General features: G+C 41.2%; 1 protein-coding gene across 1 annotated transcript in view; it reads right to left on the reverse strand.

Annotated features, from left to right (window-relative positions):
- Window positions 1-17,523, reverse strand: part of LRP1B (LDL receptor related protein 1B) — a 4,500,992-nt gene that overhangs the window by 2,148,679 nt on the left and 2,334,790 nt on the right. The window lies entirely within an intron of this gene.

The raw sequence follows: 17,523 nt of genomic DNA on the forward strand, positions 1-17,523 counted from the left end.
AATGCTACAAAACTACAGAACTGCAGTTTAAAACGGTATTCAATTGAAACTTGTGTATTGCAATAGCAAATGCTGATATGTTTATGTACTCTTTTTTATTTTTTTAGGGCACCCTGAGCCCAGAAATATCACAACAGTTTGCAAGAAAATTTAGGAAGGTAACATATTGCATACAAATCAAAGGAACTATTTAAAGTACCTTTTGCACTCGTAGGCAGATTAAACAAAAATAAACCTGAGTGGACGTCAAAAATGTGCAAGATATTGGTATGACGCAGTTTGTTTAGCGGAGAAAAGCAAAAACGAAACATGGTGAAATATGGGAGGGCTAAGGTCAACGGGAGAGTGCTATCTCAGAGATAGACAATATGGCTGTTTAGTGTCTAGAAATTTGTCAACCTGGCAAACCTTCAATTCAGTGATGCTGTTATAGATTCTGGTCACTCATCAGGTTGGGGAGTCAGTATTTTTCATAATAGTAAATGTCATTCGAGCAGTGTGTTTTTGAACTGTAACTTAAACTGGTGACAGGAGTCTATTCTTCTGATCTCTGGTAGGAGCAGTTCCAAGGACTGGGAGCTTTGCTAGAACACAACTGTTTAAGCAAATTGGACTTTTTTCTGTTTTGAAATTGTGATTCTGAGCTTCTAGGATAAAGTTCTCCACATGCATGTGATCTGTAGCCTCCTTGCTAGATAGTTTGGGGTGCATTCGAGCACAGCTCTGTGTATGATGCTAGGATGTTTAAAAGCTGTGTCTGGAATTGGTTAGTAACCAGTTAAGTGATATCAGAATGTAAGATAAATAGTTAAATTAGCTAATTCCTGAGATCACTCTGGCAGCTATGTGCTGCGTAGCTTTCAGAGGGATGTGGTGTATTTTGGAGATTTCCATAGTCCAGTCACGAGAGGACTAGTGCATCTTGGAAGTCTTCTTCTAGAATTAATTGGCTTGCTGCTCACAGAAGTTTTAGTTCGTTATGTGCTCTTTTAACAGTGTTATTGACATGAGCTTGCAGGTTTTTGTGTTTATCCAGGATGAAGCCCAGGGAATTTACACAGTCAATGATGGTTGTGGTTGCGATAAGAGTAGGTTTATTTTTCAGGTGTATTTTGATCGAGGGGGTGAGATGAGCAAGATATCTATTTTTAATGGGTTAAATTTCAGATGGAGAGTGGACATCCAGGACTGGATCTCGGTCAGAAGTGAGTAGTAGTTCACTGTATCAAATGCTGCTGACAGTTCTAGAAAGATGAGAAGGTATGAACCACCTTCCTCCAAGATTTGTAGGATGTCTGATTTTTTTATAGTGGCCATTTCTGTTCAGTGTCATGCTCTGAAACCCGCCTATAATTTGTCTAGCATTACTCTTCTTTTATGAAAGTTTGAGCTGGGATTCAACACACCATTCTAGAATGTGTGCAGTGAATGAGGATGGTGTTAGGGTTGTAGGGTCAGTGCCCTGGTTCTTTGGTTGTAGAGTGCCGATTATGGGTGGTCTGGGACAATTCCTTCTGCCATAGATGATTTTGTGCTGATCAGCAAGTGAATGATTGATTAGGGTGAATGGGAGCCCACCACAAGTCATAAAGCACCAAAAAGCACTAAGGGCCAATAATAGTCTATAATCGCAGGAGACAGGGACCTAGGCAAGACTTCAGGCCCATCGCAATGGAGCATGGGGTGGATACTCCAACAAAGTTCACCCCAGTCTGTGATATTACATTGCGAATCTGAAATAGAAGTCAAAATCCTCAAGCGGGGCAAGGCTGCAGTCTGCATCAGAGGAGTTCCTTTGGAAGACGGATAGCACTGCTCCTCCACCCACCTATGTACATTTTTCCTTGGGGATGTGAGAAGGCAGGAGTATAGAAAGGGTTAAGGCACCTAAGGGGGACTTCACAGTAAAGATGGAAATATTTAGAAACCTATTGTTTTTTTAGCTGCAATGTTTACAACACTCAACTCTCAAAGGTCAGTGTCCTGAAGATGTTTGTCCATGGTGTCATGTCACTGGCAGGAAGCAGAAATAAAGCTGTACACAATTGTTCCTTCAGCTATTGAAAGAGCCATTAATCAAGTAGATGAGGGTGTTAATGGTAACAAACACATTGAAACAGCAATAAATATTAGCAATATAAACGCTAACATATATAGAGAAATTGTGTGAAAAGTGAAAGATTTAAGGGACCCAGGGCGTGATTTATACTTTTTTAGCGCTGCATTTGCATCATTGTTTGATGCAAAAGTGGAGCAAACTTACAAAATCCAATTATATTTTTTAAGTTTGCGTCGCTTTTGAGTAAAAAAATGACGCAAATGCGGCTCTAAAAAAATATACATCAGACTCTAAAACTCCTGGGTTGCCTCGATTGCAGACAGCAGTCACCCAGAAGATTAAGATGTCCGTACAGTTTCATGAGGCTCTTCACAACGAAACATTGGTGTTGCTCCATACAGATGCTTTGGCTTGTCAAGTAGGGCCCTGTCCTGTTTCTATACTGGCCCGCTATCCTAGATTTCTCTCAAGTGATGATGTTCTAGATCAGGGATTAACGAGATGCCCCCACCACCTCTCTACTTTGAAGCCACGTTGTGCAATCACGCAGCTGAAGGCAGACTCACCAATACAAAAAAAATATAGAAGCACGATTTTCCCCCACAACCACCTCTATATTCATTCATATACCGACATCCATTTAGTCGCTACATTATCTTGCTCTGATTTAGTCTTTTGCATTCCAAGAAGAACATATCCACAGTAACCAGCATATACATTATATTTACCAGTAGGGTAATTAAGATTAACTAGAAGGCTACAAAAAAGCTTTGATCTTGCACTTGACGTTCTTAATTGCAATGTGACATCACTCGTGTGTTTTTCTTGAATGATTCCCTTTTCGATTCGTGTCCAAGCACTTTTCATCTATTTGTTCCAGAGCTCAGCGACCCTTCCCTGAGGTTACCTAACACTGCCGCCCACTGCACAGGTCATATGGTTTCCTTTGAAATTGTTTGTCAACACTTTCTTTTCATGTCGAAGAACTGCTAATGCCTCAAAATGTACCTTAAAGGCTGGATATTAGTAGAGTCAGCAAATGTTTCAAGAACTAATATTGTGGTTGTCAGGAGCGTGAAAATACGCGCAGCCATTTTCAGTTAGCTTCGGAAAGAGCTTCTGAAATCTTTTTCTTGTAAACAAAGTAATAAGTCTAATGGAACACATTCCCACCTCTGCCCTCCCTTCACAGCATAACAATCTCAGAGTAAGTACACTTGCGGAAAGCGCTTCTACTGCACCATTTATCAACAAAGAGGGTGGTCACATACATTCGGCAGCCACTTTCACATTTTGTTAATTACCCGCCTACTAATAGGTTGTAATGCATCATTAGCTGTTTCCATTTCCGTACTAAAGATATAAACAATGGCCAAGTAGGAAGTCAAAAAGAGTGGGAATAAGAAATGGTGGCGCAAAAGAAGAAAGCCACTTCTGCACTGTCATTTATTTTTTTAACAAAAAATAGTTGTATTTTTGTACATATATTGAATCTGAGATAAAACTAATAATTTAAGTGCAAGTTCGGCAAATCCCTATCTCTACAGGTCTTCTGCATTTATCAAACAATAATGCCAGATTTATGAAAAGTGGCGCTGCACTTACTGCAGCGCCACTTTTCTTGCACCAACCCTACCACCAACATGTGTCACCGTATATAAAATACGGTGCACCCTGGTGCAGGGTAGGGGGTAATAGCATTATTTTTTACACTATTGATGTACTCTACAGGAGTAGCGCCAAAATGTTGTTGCTACTATGTACTGCAGAGTACATAGGGGCCCATTATAGACAATGGCATGCCCCCTTTTAACGCATGCACTGTTAGATGTCTTTGCACCCTACATCTGTCGAACTCTGAGACAAAATTGGTCTACAAATGTGTAGGATAATATGATTTAAAAACTTTATATTGAAACAATGTTGGGAAACCAAATCATTCAAATGTAGTTTGCAGAACATTTTGATATTGTATCAACTAAGAAAATATGAAGCAGTTCATCCAGGACATTGTGTAATAATATGTAGTGAATTCTTTTTTAAAGGTTTTTGAAATAAATGAATAATATAATATTGTGATTTTGCTTAAGAAACTATTTCAAGGTATTACAAGATTCTCTGATATAGCACCTCCTCAACAGGATCTAAAGTTGGTTTGATTTTGTAGATGATCTTCTTTTGTGTTTATTTCCTAGGTATACATGCTGGCAATCACTGGATTGCATTGCGAGCAAGAAACATGTCTAGGTTTGTTTTTCCACTAATAAAATATTATATCAAGGCAGCCAGAGTGCACAACTACACACACACAGACACAGCCACACACACACAGCCACACACACACAGCCACACACTCACACACACACCTGGGGAGTTATAGTTAGGACAACACACTATAGTACACAATAAAAGAGATGGATGGAATGCTTGAATTCACCTCAGACACTGGTCAATACTCAGGGCGGCTTCCCAATCCATCAGTGTTTTGCACACCTCAGTTTGGAGATGAAGGTGGGCTTCTGCGTTTAAAGAAAAAACCTGGGAAGGGACAGGGCCCTGGGGACTGGGCAACATAATTTGAATTTGTCGGGGAGTATGTGGTCTCTGTCTCAAGTCCTTTCTAGACAGGAGGGAGCCCATTCCCTGGGGCCAACTTAAATGCCATCGAGAGGAGGTGTGTGCCTCAAGCCTCACTTAGGCCTGAGTATTCCACACCCTGGGGCTCATCAATTTCTAAAGGGGAAGGGAACATTCAGCCTCCTCCCTGAACCTCATCAAGGCCCCATGGACCCCATCCCTTGGGCTGTTTATACTTTATGGGTAAGGGGAGTGAGGCCACCATTTCTGAGCCATAAGATGACCATGGTGACCACATCTCCGGGGCCCAGCTCAATGACGGTGTCCTGGGGATCCCTCCCCCAGGACACTATTGATTCCTGTTCTTTAAGAGCATGGGCAGGGAAGTCACCCAGAAGGAGCAGAAAGGTTTCCCCCAGGTGGGAGCACAAACATTTTTTCCTGCCTAAGATCTCCCACTCAGCAGAATCAGAAAGAAAAGTTGGTCCTGTCAGATGGAAGCAATGCCTGCTCCTGCCACACCCAGGATGGGTCCTCAGAGGGCATCTAGGAGGACTGCAGGGGCTACTGGCCTCCCCCCACAAGCCCCCAATGTATTAAATGTTGTGGGGTGGATGAGTGGGCACCAGGGCACCCCACTGTAATAAAATGGTGTTCAGCTCCTACACAGCACCATTGAATGGGGCAACATACAACGAGCTGGCAATTCCACCGGGCATATGAGACTTCCTTTACTGTCCCAACTAGAAAAGCTGTGGGGCCAGAAAGTGTGCGTCAGACTGAGACACCCAGAAAAAATGAAAAAAACAAGGAAGAAAGATAAATGAGAAGCCAGAGCCACTCATTTATTATTCACTTCTCCTGGGAAGGAGTGCCCCATAATGCCCTTCATGGACTCATTTACATACATTATGCAGCATGGTAGGGTCCCTATCAAGACAAGAGCACCACTTGAATGTTTTTAAGTGCTGTGTGGGGGGCTGCAAAATGTCCAGCTGTCCCCCAAATATTTTTTTAAAAACACTGTTTCCTTGAGTCTATAGATTATAACCCCCAGGAAATGTATTTAACATTTTTAGGTATTCCAGAGCTGGAGCTTTTGCTTTTCAGCTAGGAAACGCAGGGATGCCTTTGTATTGCTTTTATTGCTGCATTATGTGCCCTGAAGACTATAAACAAGATTTATAAATAGTTAATGTTGTTTTACTATAAATGCTTTATTGACATGTTTATTGACAAAACCATTAAACTTGCATTTTATATATTCCAGTTAACTTAACTTAACAAAATACAAATTTACTGAAAAAGATTGAAGTGACAGTTATAGTAACTTTAGTAATTCACTGAAAAAAACAAAACGTAAAGTGATGCTATAGTTATACTGAATTTCTTAGGTTTTGTTTTGAAGGAAAGAAAGATACGTTCACAATTTCTAACAATAGGGGCACTTCAAACTTTGTTTTATTCTGTATGTTTCTATGTTTTTTTTTTAACATAAAGTAAGATGTTCACCTTTGTCTGAGGCCCGGCCCCATGCCCAACCTCCTTGGGCTCCTACTCCCAGCCGTGCAAGGCCAGAGGCCTTGCGCAACATGGGTTTGGGCCCAGCGTCTCGTCTAAATTTCCAAGAGGGTCCACCATGAGGCCACTCATGACTGAAATCTTCTGTGCCTGGAGCTCACTTCCCAGCTGTGCACAGATAAGGCAGTAAGCCACGTGGTGTGAAACCATTGATGTGGCCTCTGGTCAGGAGCTGCACTCAACCCCTCACCACTACATACATCAAATTGGTTTTATCAAGGGATCAGCACATCAATATATATAAACAGGCCAACAGCTAATAGCTATAATCATGAATTCACCCACTGCAGTGTATAATATAAGTGATTGTCACAAATACTTTTTTATTACTTTAAAAATAGCATTAAACATGTAATTAAACCGTTTTAAAACATTTTATGTAATGAATAGCAATTCCACAATGAGCTACATAAAATCTGCTAAAATACAAATATAAAATAAAATGTAATAACTACAATTGGATCGTTACACCAAAAAGGGGGAACCAAAAAGTAATTACAAAGCAAACGGTTCAAAAACACAAAATCATTAAATCACATTTCCTGTTATAAAACCCAGATCATAGCAAAGAGAACAAATTGTGATCCAAGGTATCACAGGGATCACCCAATAATAATGTCTGTCTTAAAGAAGAAGAAATTTCCTTAAAGGCAGGGATTTATAACTCCTTATGAATAAGCTATTGTGGTGATCATAGAGTCAACCTTTTGGTCGCCAAATGCCAGACAAATGCATAGGACCATCTTCAGGACGAAGTGTCATATTATGTACAGTTTTGCGGGCCCTTGTCACTTAATCTCACAATGAATGTAATTATCCATCTACAATAGAAAGATACATAATAAAAATATAAAAGCCTTTTAAAACATTAGAAGTTAGAAGTCAAAAAGAGAGGAGTACACCACCAGTTAAACCATGAAGTGAATCAAGAACCAAATCAAAACCAATCCATGCAAATATCACCCACAACAAATACAGCCCATGCAAGGAAAAGTAAGGGAAAACATAACTTAATCTCTCTTAACAAACTACTCACAGTGAATGAGATAGTGAATGTCGTAATGTAGCAATGGTCAATCGAACCAAAAAGATATTGATCACCATAAATGAGCTATTACACAGCATTCTGGGAAGAGATAAATCTCACTCAGTATACTCCAGACTGCAAAACCAAAAAGAGAAAAACCTGTAGTTTAACCAAAACACACAAAATAATACTCACAGAGAATATCGAGTGAGTAAACCTGAAACTAGAATTGGAACCCAACATGTCACCAGCAGTTCAGAAAGCTTGCTTTGAATCACAATAGAGGCAAAGGCAAAACGAAAACCCAAGCTAACCACCATATGAATAAACAGCATCTTGGACCCTGATAACAGGACTACAGTCAGGCTTTTTCCTCAACGTACCCCGTGGCTAAAGAGGATTCTTGGAAAAGCCCTACTACTAATTTTCACAGCTTTGTAAAGAGCCCCATTATTAGCCCCTGCACTATCAAACATGCTGGAGAGTGTCTAATTTCAAATTATTCATAACCAACCATGTGCCTTGTATTGAAAAGGACAAGGCTAAAAATAGCTTTGCACCGTGGGATGCTATGGGCAAGGCCCTTATGACAATTGGTCAAGCATCAATAAAGCCTGCAGATAAGTTGGATGTACAAATAAACATACTTCAGTCGCCTGCTAAGCACGTTAAGAAAGTTTCCTGCAACTTTTGTCCCGCCGGTTGTAATCCCCCAGGGCAGCGCTGCTTGCAGCGCTGCCCAGGGGATTACGAGTCCCCCTCCCGCCAGCCTTTTCATGGCGGTATTAACCACCATGAAAAGGCTGGCGGAAAGGGGAGGCGCGGGGCCCACTGCCACGGCCCCATGGAGCTTTTCACTGTCTGCATAGCACCCGTTGCACTGCCGCAACACCACCGGATCCATTTGGAGTCGGCTCTCGTGTTGCAGCCGACATCCCTGCAGGGCCGGTGGGCGGAAACCAGGTTTCCGCCTACCGGCCCAGCGAGGATCTCCAAATGGCCTCCGCGGGAGTGCGGCCACATTGGCGGCCGCCCGGCGAATACAACTTGGCGGGCGGCAATGTTGTAATGAGGGCCATAATGTCTGCCTCCCTTCATGTAGATGAAGGGTTGAAGGACGGTGAGACGGGAGGATTGGAAAAGAAGGTCCAGTAGTTACATTTGGAGTTGGTAGTCCCCATCTCAGGGATGTGAACGATCAGCTGTAATCTCAGGGTGGAGGGGCACCCTCCACCATCTTGAGAATTATTGGTTCCCCCTGGAATAAAGAGCAGGAGGGCGCCACATCAATTCTCCTCCCAGAATACATCTCTCATGGACAAGATGAAATCCTTAATTGTGAAAATATTCTAAAACTATTTTGCTCACTCCGTGGTATGGATAGGATTAAATCAAAAGAGGTCGAGCACATTGCCTTCATCTTGGCACCCATGACAACCCAAGAGTGGACACTTAAGTTCAGTTCAGTCATCCTGAGATCATAAGAAAGATTAAGGCGCATGCAAACATGTTGTCACAATGTGTCATTTCACTTAGTAAACTGTCTTCTCCAAAATACCCCTGGATCTTGGCTAAAATCTCAGCTCGTCGCACAAGAGTTCAGTTCTTCGTTGTTCAAAAGGTGCGGAAGACAAAAGGCTGGGGGTGGAGCCCCTAAGAGTTCTAAAAAATCTCTCCAATAACAAAAGAGAATGCAAAATGGAAAATAACCTGTACTGAATGTCTCCTGGTTCCCAAAGAATTTGTATTTCTCATAACTATCCACCCAGTCATCTAACAACATTGCAGTTATGCTCCTGGAACATTCAGGGCTTAAGGACATTGTCGGCCAATAATTACACACTCCAGAACATCAGTAAAATTACATAATCTGCTCTCCGGAAACTTGGCAGTTTGCCTAAACATAGTGATTGGATCACCTTAAAATCTTAGCACCAGCTGAACCATCTACTCAGGAATGGTTGAAATCATAATTCAGAACACTGGCAACAAACGTAGTAGTTTTGGCCAGTGGCCTTGTAGCTTGTATAATTATAAAGCTAGTGTCACCTATCAAACAAAACCCTAGGTACTTGTCACATATCATCATAGGGTGAATTTATATCAACCAAAAGCAACCAAAGGAAAAAACAGCTGTGGCGAAAGTGGCAAATACTACAAGAACTCAAAGACACATCTGAAGGCTAGTTGGCTACTCAATGATGACTTCTTTTTAATTCTGCTGTGCCATCTATCTGGGTTCAGGAAGATGATGTTGCCTGGTCCATTCCCAAAATTAAATTGGGTACAGTCAAGAAGGATGTAGCAGGGAAGAAGCTCACCACTCTTCTTAATCAATTAGGTCTGAGGACATTAAATGGCAGAAATTCCCTAGATATCCCTCCAGCCTGTACTTTCACCTCACAAAATAATTCTTCATTAATAGACTGTACCAGCCTAGCACTTTAACCAAGTAAGTGGCTTTGAGGTGATCCTTGACCTGATCAGTGATTATGCTATGTTAGATTGTTCCCTTTCGATGAGTATGCCTGGATGGCCCTTGTCAAGGTAGTTGCTGCCCAAGATGATGTGAGCTCACTGTGCAGAATTAATTGGAGCTGAAAATGTCGAAGTGCTAAAAATATTCCTCATGGCAGACCCTAAAGGTCAGATTGCATCTCCTTCGCAGTGGCATACTCTGACTACAACATTGTTTAATCAATTCTCTCTACCTACTAAATAATTATGTTTGCCTAAGGCATGCCAACACTGGCATTTATCCATGGAATTAAGAATGCTTAAGTGAAGTTGATTTGGGAAGAAGCCTGACTCAAGTCAAGTGCACTTATCAATGAGATAAGAAAAATAAGAAAGATGTACAAAGTAAAGTTATGGATGTTGACCAACCAGAAAGAAGAAAAACAGTGAGCTGAGCTGTATGACATGTCAAGGCAAGAAAACTCCAGTAAATATTGAACAGTAGCCCTACAGAGGTCAGAAGTGCAGCCCTGTTTACCAGCAGTCACTTGTGTGAATTATATCTTGAACCTGTATGATACAAACACGGACAGCCAGGTGGAGGAGATCTGGTCTGTGGGCACTGTGACCCACCTAGACATGTAGGCTAAAAAGGTGAGTAGTAAGTGGAATATAAATAATAATTTGTGATCTATTGTAGGCTTCCTATGACCAACAGGAGCCCCTGGTCCCAATGGGCTTCCTGTCTGAATATTCAAAGAGGGACAAGAAGCTTGGACGTATTCTTTATGTCCATTATTCAAGAAATGTTCAATCACAAACCAATAGCTTGAGGGGATCCCCAAGACCCAAAAGAATTTCACCTGATAAGTCAGCTAATTTTAGATTGATAGCCGTTCTTGATGTAGATGGGAAATGCTATGCACAAGCCCTCAACTCAGGGCTTCAAGAACAGGCCTCAGTAAATGCACTAATATCGATTACACAGAATGGGTTCAGACAGGACTGTGGTAGTGAGGACAATTTGGTGCTCCTTTCTTCTTTGATTGAGGCAGCAAATAAAAAGCAAGCACCAATGTTATATGCCACCTTTATTGACTATACTACAGCCTTAAAAAAAGTGGATAGATTAAGGCTCTGGTGAAGGCTTAATAAATGGGGTATTCCGTCTTCATTGCTCTGAGTCATCATGAGCTTGTATCTTAAAACTTGGGTGAGAGTTAAAATCTCCGCAAATTGAGTGATCCAAAATATGTGGACCAATCAAGGGCTGAAACAGGGGTGCATATTGGCTCTTTTATTATTTAATCTTTATTTGGCCGACCTAAATAATTCTTTTACTGGATTGAACACCGTCCCACCTAAGTTTGCAGGCTCATATCTGAAATGTGTGCAATATGCAGATGATACCATTTTATTCAAGCATACTGCGGTTGGCATGCAAAGGTCATTGAATGCCTTGTCTCTCTATTATAATGAAAATAAGATCTCCGTCAATGCCTCAAAGACAACAATTTGGATCTTCTGGCTAAAGAAAGTTAATAAAATTTAATTTACTTTGGATCAGGCCAATTTTAAGCAGGAATCTAGTTTCAAATACTTGGGTGTTCATTTTAATCAGCACAGCTCTCATCACATGCACCTAGAGGCTATTAAGGGAATGTAGACTGTCATGATCATCAGTTTCCAGAAATTGTTGAAACAACTGTCAGGGCCAGATCTGATGGCAATTTGTCAAGTAACCTACTCTAAGTCCATCCCAGCACTGTCATATGGTTCGTTAATTTTTAAAGACAGGTTTGGTACCAGGTTAGATAAGGCCCAGGGTCGCTGTTAAAAAAAGATTATTGCAGCTCCCGGATGCAACCCTGACTTCACAACTTTTCCTGGAATTTAATCTATGTAAGCAAGCAATCATGGGGGAAACTAGATTTTTATACTATTATTTCAAGCTTAAGGCAGCATCCCCCTGGTCATTGAGGGGCCTGATTTGATCAAGCATGCCGTGGGAGTTTAGGAAATTGTTACTCTGAACCTTCCACCCAGATTATGTGCCAAGTTGTTTATGAAAAATGCAAGGCTGAGTTCTGCAGACAAAGATCGACATGATTAGGCTACAAAGGCCCGCACTGGTCTATGTACTTCCTATTATAAGTCTAACGGGAGGTCCTCTTATGTCTTGTCATCTGAATATGGGCTTGAAAAAAACCTAATTAGGCTAAGATGCAGAATCATACCCCTAATAGCCTACAAATATGGCTGTCTGAATGGTTCTAAGGCCCCACATTGCAGGCTATGTATGTACAAACTAGAATAATTGTCGCTAATAGTATGTGTATGCAAAGAATCAAGTGGGTTGAGACGTGATTGGTGGATTCCTGTATTTCATATCTTAGGGATCAGGAACTGTCAAAATGCAATTGCTGCATGCTTAAGTTGGACACATCCTCAGCTAACTGCAGGATTTCTGAAATTTTGACAGATTGCTTGCAAATCTTTGAGTACGAATTCCTTGTCACTTTTAAATGTCTAATTTTCAGAGCTCTTCTATCCAAGCACATTGCACTTTCTTAGCCTTTTACACTTTAATAATGTTTACCTTGTGTTATGAACTGCAGGCCACTGGAATATAGTGGGAAAGACCAGCACAATGCAATTTACGCCTCACAATTGCCATGAGTGACAAGCCCTCTACTCTTATATTGAATTCAATTAAGAGGTAATCCCTATCATGTCTCATTTTAAGAATGCAGTTTAGGTTTATTTTGAATATTGTTGTATTCGAACAATTGTTTTTAGATCAAGGTGTCATAGCATAAGAAGGAAATTGGTATGACATCTCTGGCCAGCATGTTGCAAGTCGTGTTTTTAAGGAATGAAGTATTAATTGATTCTGATTATTTGATATTTTGATACACTTTTTCTAGTAAGTGTCTCCAAATTATGATATAAAAACGGTGCTTGTGGAATACTTCTACCTAGCACTATGCACCTTAGGTTTACTATGCAGCTTTGTATTAGGTACCATTTTACAGAGGAAGTATCTGGCTAGGCCTGGGTGCTGTATGTTCCAGAAATCTCTAAGGACGAAGTTGAAGTTCACCTTGCTCCTTTTGCACAGTGTGCTCTTGTTTTGTGCCTTCGTTTAAGAATGATGTATATAATAGGGCAACGTTTGCCGAAGTGTTTAACAATCTATGCATTGGACGTCTATTTTTAAACATTGTTATGGTTTTATTGAACTAAACAATAACATTTTTACATTACCTTACCTCATATGGAGGACAGTCTACATGCCATTCACAAGTTATTCTTAACTATTAACTGGAAGTAGTTGCGGTTGGTACATTAACACATTTTTAAATTTTGGGTCAGGTTTTTCCCCCTATGAGTGGAACTATATTTGAACTGAAGTTAGTGAAACAAAGGCATGTAAAGGGTGTCAGAACAGAGTGGTCCACATATACAAAAGCTAAACTTTTAAAGTATGCCAGAAAATGTTTAAAATAAAACATCTAAAAAATTATAGAATAGCTTTACAACACCAACAAAAAAGGAATTGAGGTAAGTAAAATTCGATATTCCTGACAAGTGTATCAACATTCCATTTAGCATTTGTGCTTTAATAAAAAACAAAAAATTAAATTAGATGTTATAAGGGAAATGCAATTTTTAAATGTGTGTCATCCTTTTGTGACCCTGCATAAAATGTGGAGCCTAGAAACGGAGATGAGGGATGCAAGGACAGGCCTAATTTTGTAATGATTCGCAAACACACACACACACACACACACACACACACACACACTTATCTGTTTTCCTTTCCCACATTATACTGTAGAGCCACGTGCTGATTTATTTATTGAAGCCTTTCCTTCTTCTTGCTTGTTTTCCTAATTGTATTGTGTACAGGTAAGTTTCTTGTTTTTAAATGAAAGCATTTTTGTTTGCTTGCTTTTTTAAACAGCATGCATTTTCTCCGAGGTTTTCCAGGATGCATAGAACATGCTACCAAATGAGAGCGAGCCAGTCTTACTCTTAATGAAATCTTTTTTTGCTTTATGAGTCTTCTGCACATGACGTGTGCACAGCTCACTTCAAGGTTGACACCTTTCAGATAGCATACCATGCCAAGCTATTACAATCTAAATTTCAATTCTTTTCGAGCTGTATTGCTATTTTTTTAGGTCCCATTACACAATGAATATTATGTAATGCTCTTATCAAAAGTCAATATTTTGCGTATTTTAAGTCACACTTCTGCCAGTTTTACTCACTTTATCTGTAAATAGAACAATGTTCTTGTCCCCAAAACTGTCAACTTCAGTGGCATAGCAAGGGGCAGTACCGACCATTGTGCAAGGAAGCAAAATATGTGTCCTGATTGCTGGATGTATAGTACAATATAGCAATTGTTAGAAATGGGGTCTTTGGTCGACAGTCAGGTTACCCCCTGTTCAAGCAAGGACCCTCACTCTAGTCAGGGTAAAAGAGAATCCCCCTCAGCTAACCCCTTTTAACCCCCTTGGTAGCTTGGCAGAGCAGTAGGCTTAACTTAAGAGTGCTAGGTGTGAAGGATTGGTACCAACACACAAAGTAACTTAATGAGATCACTACAAAATGACCCAACCCAGGTTTAGAAAAATAGGAAATATTTTTTTAAACAAAACAAGACCAAAACGACAAAAATCCACAATACACAAGTCAAGTTATCAATTAAAAAGCAAAAAAAGTATTTATGTAGTTTAAAACACACACTAACACTGTTAGCGTGAAAATGTAACTTGGGTGCGTCAAAAATAACTGAGCACGGGTGCGTGTTCGCCAAAAAGGGGCTTGCGATGCGTTGATTTCACTCACGAGCAAGACCTTGCGTAGTTTCTCCTTTCTTTGGGTCGGGGCGCGTCATTTCTTCTCTCCGCACTTGAGCGATGGGACAATCCGGTCAGCACTCTTGGGTCCCGGCAGGCCTTGCGTTGTTTTTACATGCCCAGCGTTTTTTGCATCGGAAATGCAGCCGCACAATGATCCGAAAACCACGCAGCACGGGTTGCGATCTCCCAGCCTCCATCAGCGATGCTGCGCATCATTTCTCCTGCTCCGTGCAGTGATTCTTCGGTCGTGTATCCGGTGAGCATTGATTTTCAGCCGCAGAGCCGGCAGCGTGTCGATTTCCCAGCCTCAGATCGGAGTTGCGTAGATCTTTTCCCTGCACGGCCTCCTGTGCATGGATTTCTTCCTCTTAGGCTGCCAGCTTCTCCTTTCAGGGTCCCAGGAACTGGATGGGCACCACTTGGCAGAGTAGCAGTCTCTCCAGAGACTTCAGATGCTGGCAGGGAGAAGTCTTTGCTGTCCCTGAGACTTCAAACACCAGGAGGGAAGCTCTAAATCAAGCCCTTGGAGATCTTCACAAGATGGAAGGCACAAAAAGTCCAGTCTTTGCCCTCTCACTCTGGAAGAAGCAGCAACTGCACGATAGCTCCACAAAGCACAGTCACAGGCAGGGCATTTCTTCTTCCTCAGCTCTTCAGCTCTTCTCTAGGCAGAGGTTCCTCTTGTTTCCACAAGTGTTCTAAAGTCTGTTGTTTTGGGTGCCCTTCTTATACCCAATTTCTCCTTTGAAGTAGGCCTACTTCAAAGCAAAGTCTCTCTTGAATATGGAATCCTCCCTTGCCCAGGCCAGGCCCCAGACACTCACCAGGGGGTTGGGGACTGCACTGTGTGAGGACAGGCACAGCCCTTTCAGGTGTAAGTGACCAATTCTCCCCTCCCTCCTTGCACAGATGGCCCATCAGGAAGTGCAGTCTACACCCCAGCTTCCTTTGTGTCGCTGTCTACTGTGAGGTGTGACCAGCCCAACTGTCAACCTGACCCAGACAGGGAATCCACAAACATGCAGAGTCACAGAAATGGTATAGGTAAGAAAATGCTAACTTTCTAAAAGTGGCATTTTCAAACACACAATCTTAAAATCAACTTTACTAAAAGATATATTTTTACATTGTGAGCTCAGAGACCCCAAACTCCACATGTCCATCCGTCCCCAAAGGTAATCTACACTTTAATCAGTGTTAAAGGTAGCCCCATGTTAACCTATGAGAGGGACAGGCCTTGCAACAGTGAAAAACGAATTTAGCAATATTTCACTGTCAGGACATATAAAATACATTACTTTATGTCCTACCTTAACCATACACTGCACCCTGCCCTTGGGGCTACATAGGGCCTACTTTAGGGATGTCTTACATGTAAGAAAAGGGAAGGTTCAGATTTGCCAAGTCGAATTTACAGTTAAAACTGCACACACAGACGAAGCAGTGGCAGGTCTGAGACATGATTACAGAGCTACTTATGTGGGTGGCACAACCAGTGCTGCAGGCCCACTAGTAGCATTTGATTTACAGGCCCTGGCACCTCTAGTGCACTCTACTAGGGACTTACTAGTGAATCAAATTTGCCAATCATGGGTAAACCAATCAACAATACAATTTACAGAGAGCATATGCACTTTAGCACTGGTTAGTAGTGGTAAAGTGCTCAGCGTTCAAAAGCCAACAGCAACAGGTCAGAAAAAATAGGAGACAGGAGGCAAAACGATTGGGGATGACCCTGCATAAGCAAAAAATTCCAACAGCAATAAAATAAAATATAGCTATAATCGTTGTTCAGTAGACTCTCTGGCCTCTGGAACTCAAAGCCTCTGCTTTTGCTGCACTATTGATACCTTTCTCCCTGGCTAAGTTTTATTCTCACAAAAATATTCAGTGAAAAGACCCTCCCCGACATACTAGCCTCTGTAAATGGCTGGAGACCCTCTGTCTTCCCTCACAACTACTCTCACGTCCATGAGATGAGCTCTCATTGATGGCAGGTCTTTTGGTTTTCCCAAAGACACATTGACAAGGTAACATCTTTTTAATATTTATCGACCACCCTAGAATGGTAGTTTTCTCTCAGCTGATAACTGACTTTGGTTTCCTTTTTCTGTCTGTACTGCCATGGTTTACGTGGCAAACATGGAAAGAAAAGGCCTGTGGAAATGGTGCCAAGGTGCCCACCCTATTGCATAATCCACCCTAAAAATGGCGGCCCCTATGACACCACTTTCTCCTGTCGTCTGTGCACTGGGATGATTTTGACAATAGCGGTGCACGCATTTGCTCAGCATTTCAAAATACACCATCTGCCACACTACAGGTGATGGGGATGCAAGAGGAGGGCAGAGACAGCATACAGCAAATTCTGCTGGCTACTCACAACTACCCGCCTGTTAAATAGGTGCCAAATCCTGTATCACTCTCTGATTAGAGTAATAGCTACTGATATCGTTTTCGCACGTAGATCCACCTAGGTTAAATACCAAACGCTGACACCGTTTTATGTCTTTTTTTCCCCACGGTATTCCACCAAAATAACATCTTTGTTTTAAATTCCAGAAATTACGATAAAATTGTTATGTTATTCCCAAACACCAATTTGACTATATTTGTACTCAATCCAACTTTGTGGTTAAAAAAAAAAAGTTATCCTTTGATCATATTATTTGTTTTATTTTCCATGTAGTTACCACCAGTGAGGATTACATTCAAGTGCAAAATCGTCTTTATGCAATACATTTATGGCAATTAATACATTACGTGATAACAAATACAGATATAAAAATGCTACAAATGTTAAATCGTACAACTATGAAATTCGAAAGAAACAATCAAATTAGGAGGGTCTGCTTTCACACCTTCATTCACATGCATTACTATCAAAGTTGCAAAAGTATGCAGAGGTATCCAAGAAGTAAGCACACTTATTGCTAGTAATGTACACT

The sequence above is a fragment of the Pleurodeles waltl genome, chromosome 3_1 (assembly GCF_031143425.1).
Source record: "Pleurodeles waltl isolate 20211129_DDA chromosome 3_1, aPleWal1.hap1.20221129, whole genome shotgun sequence".
Taxonomy (NCBI): Eukaryota; Metazoa; Chordata; class Amphibia; order Caudata; family Salamandridae; genus Pleurodeles; species Pleurodeles waltl.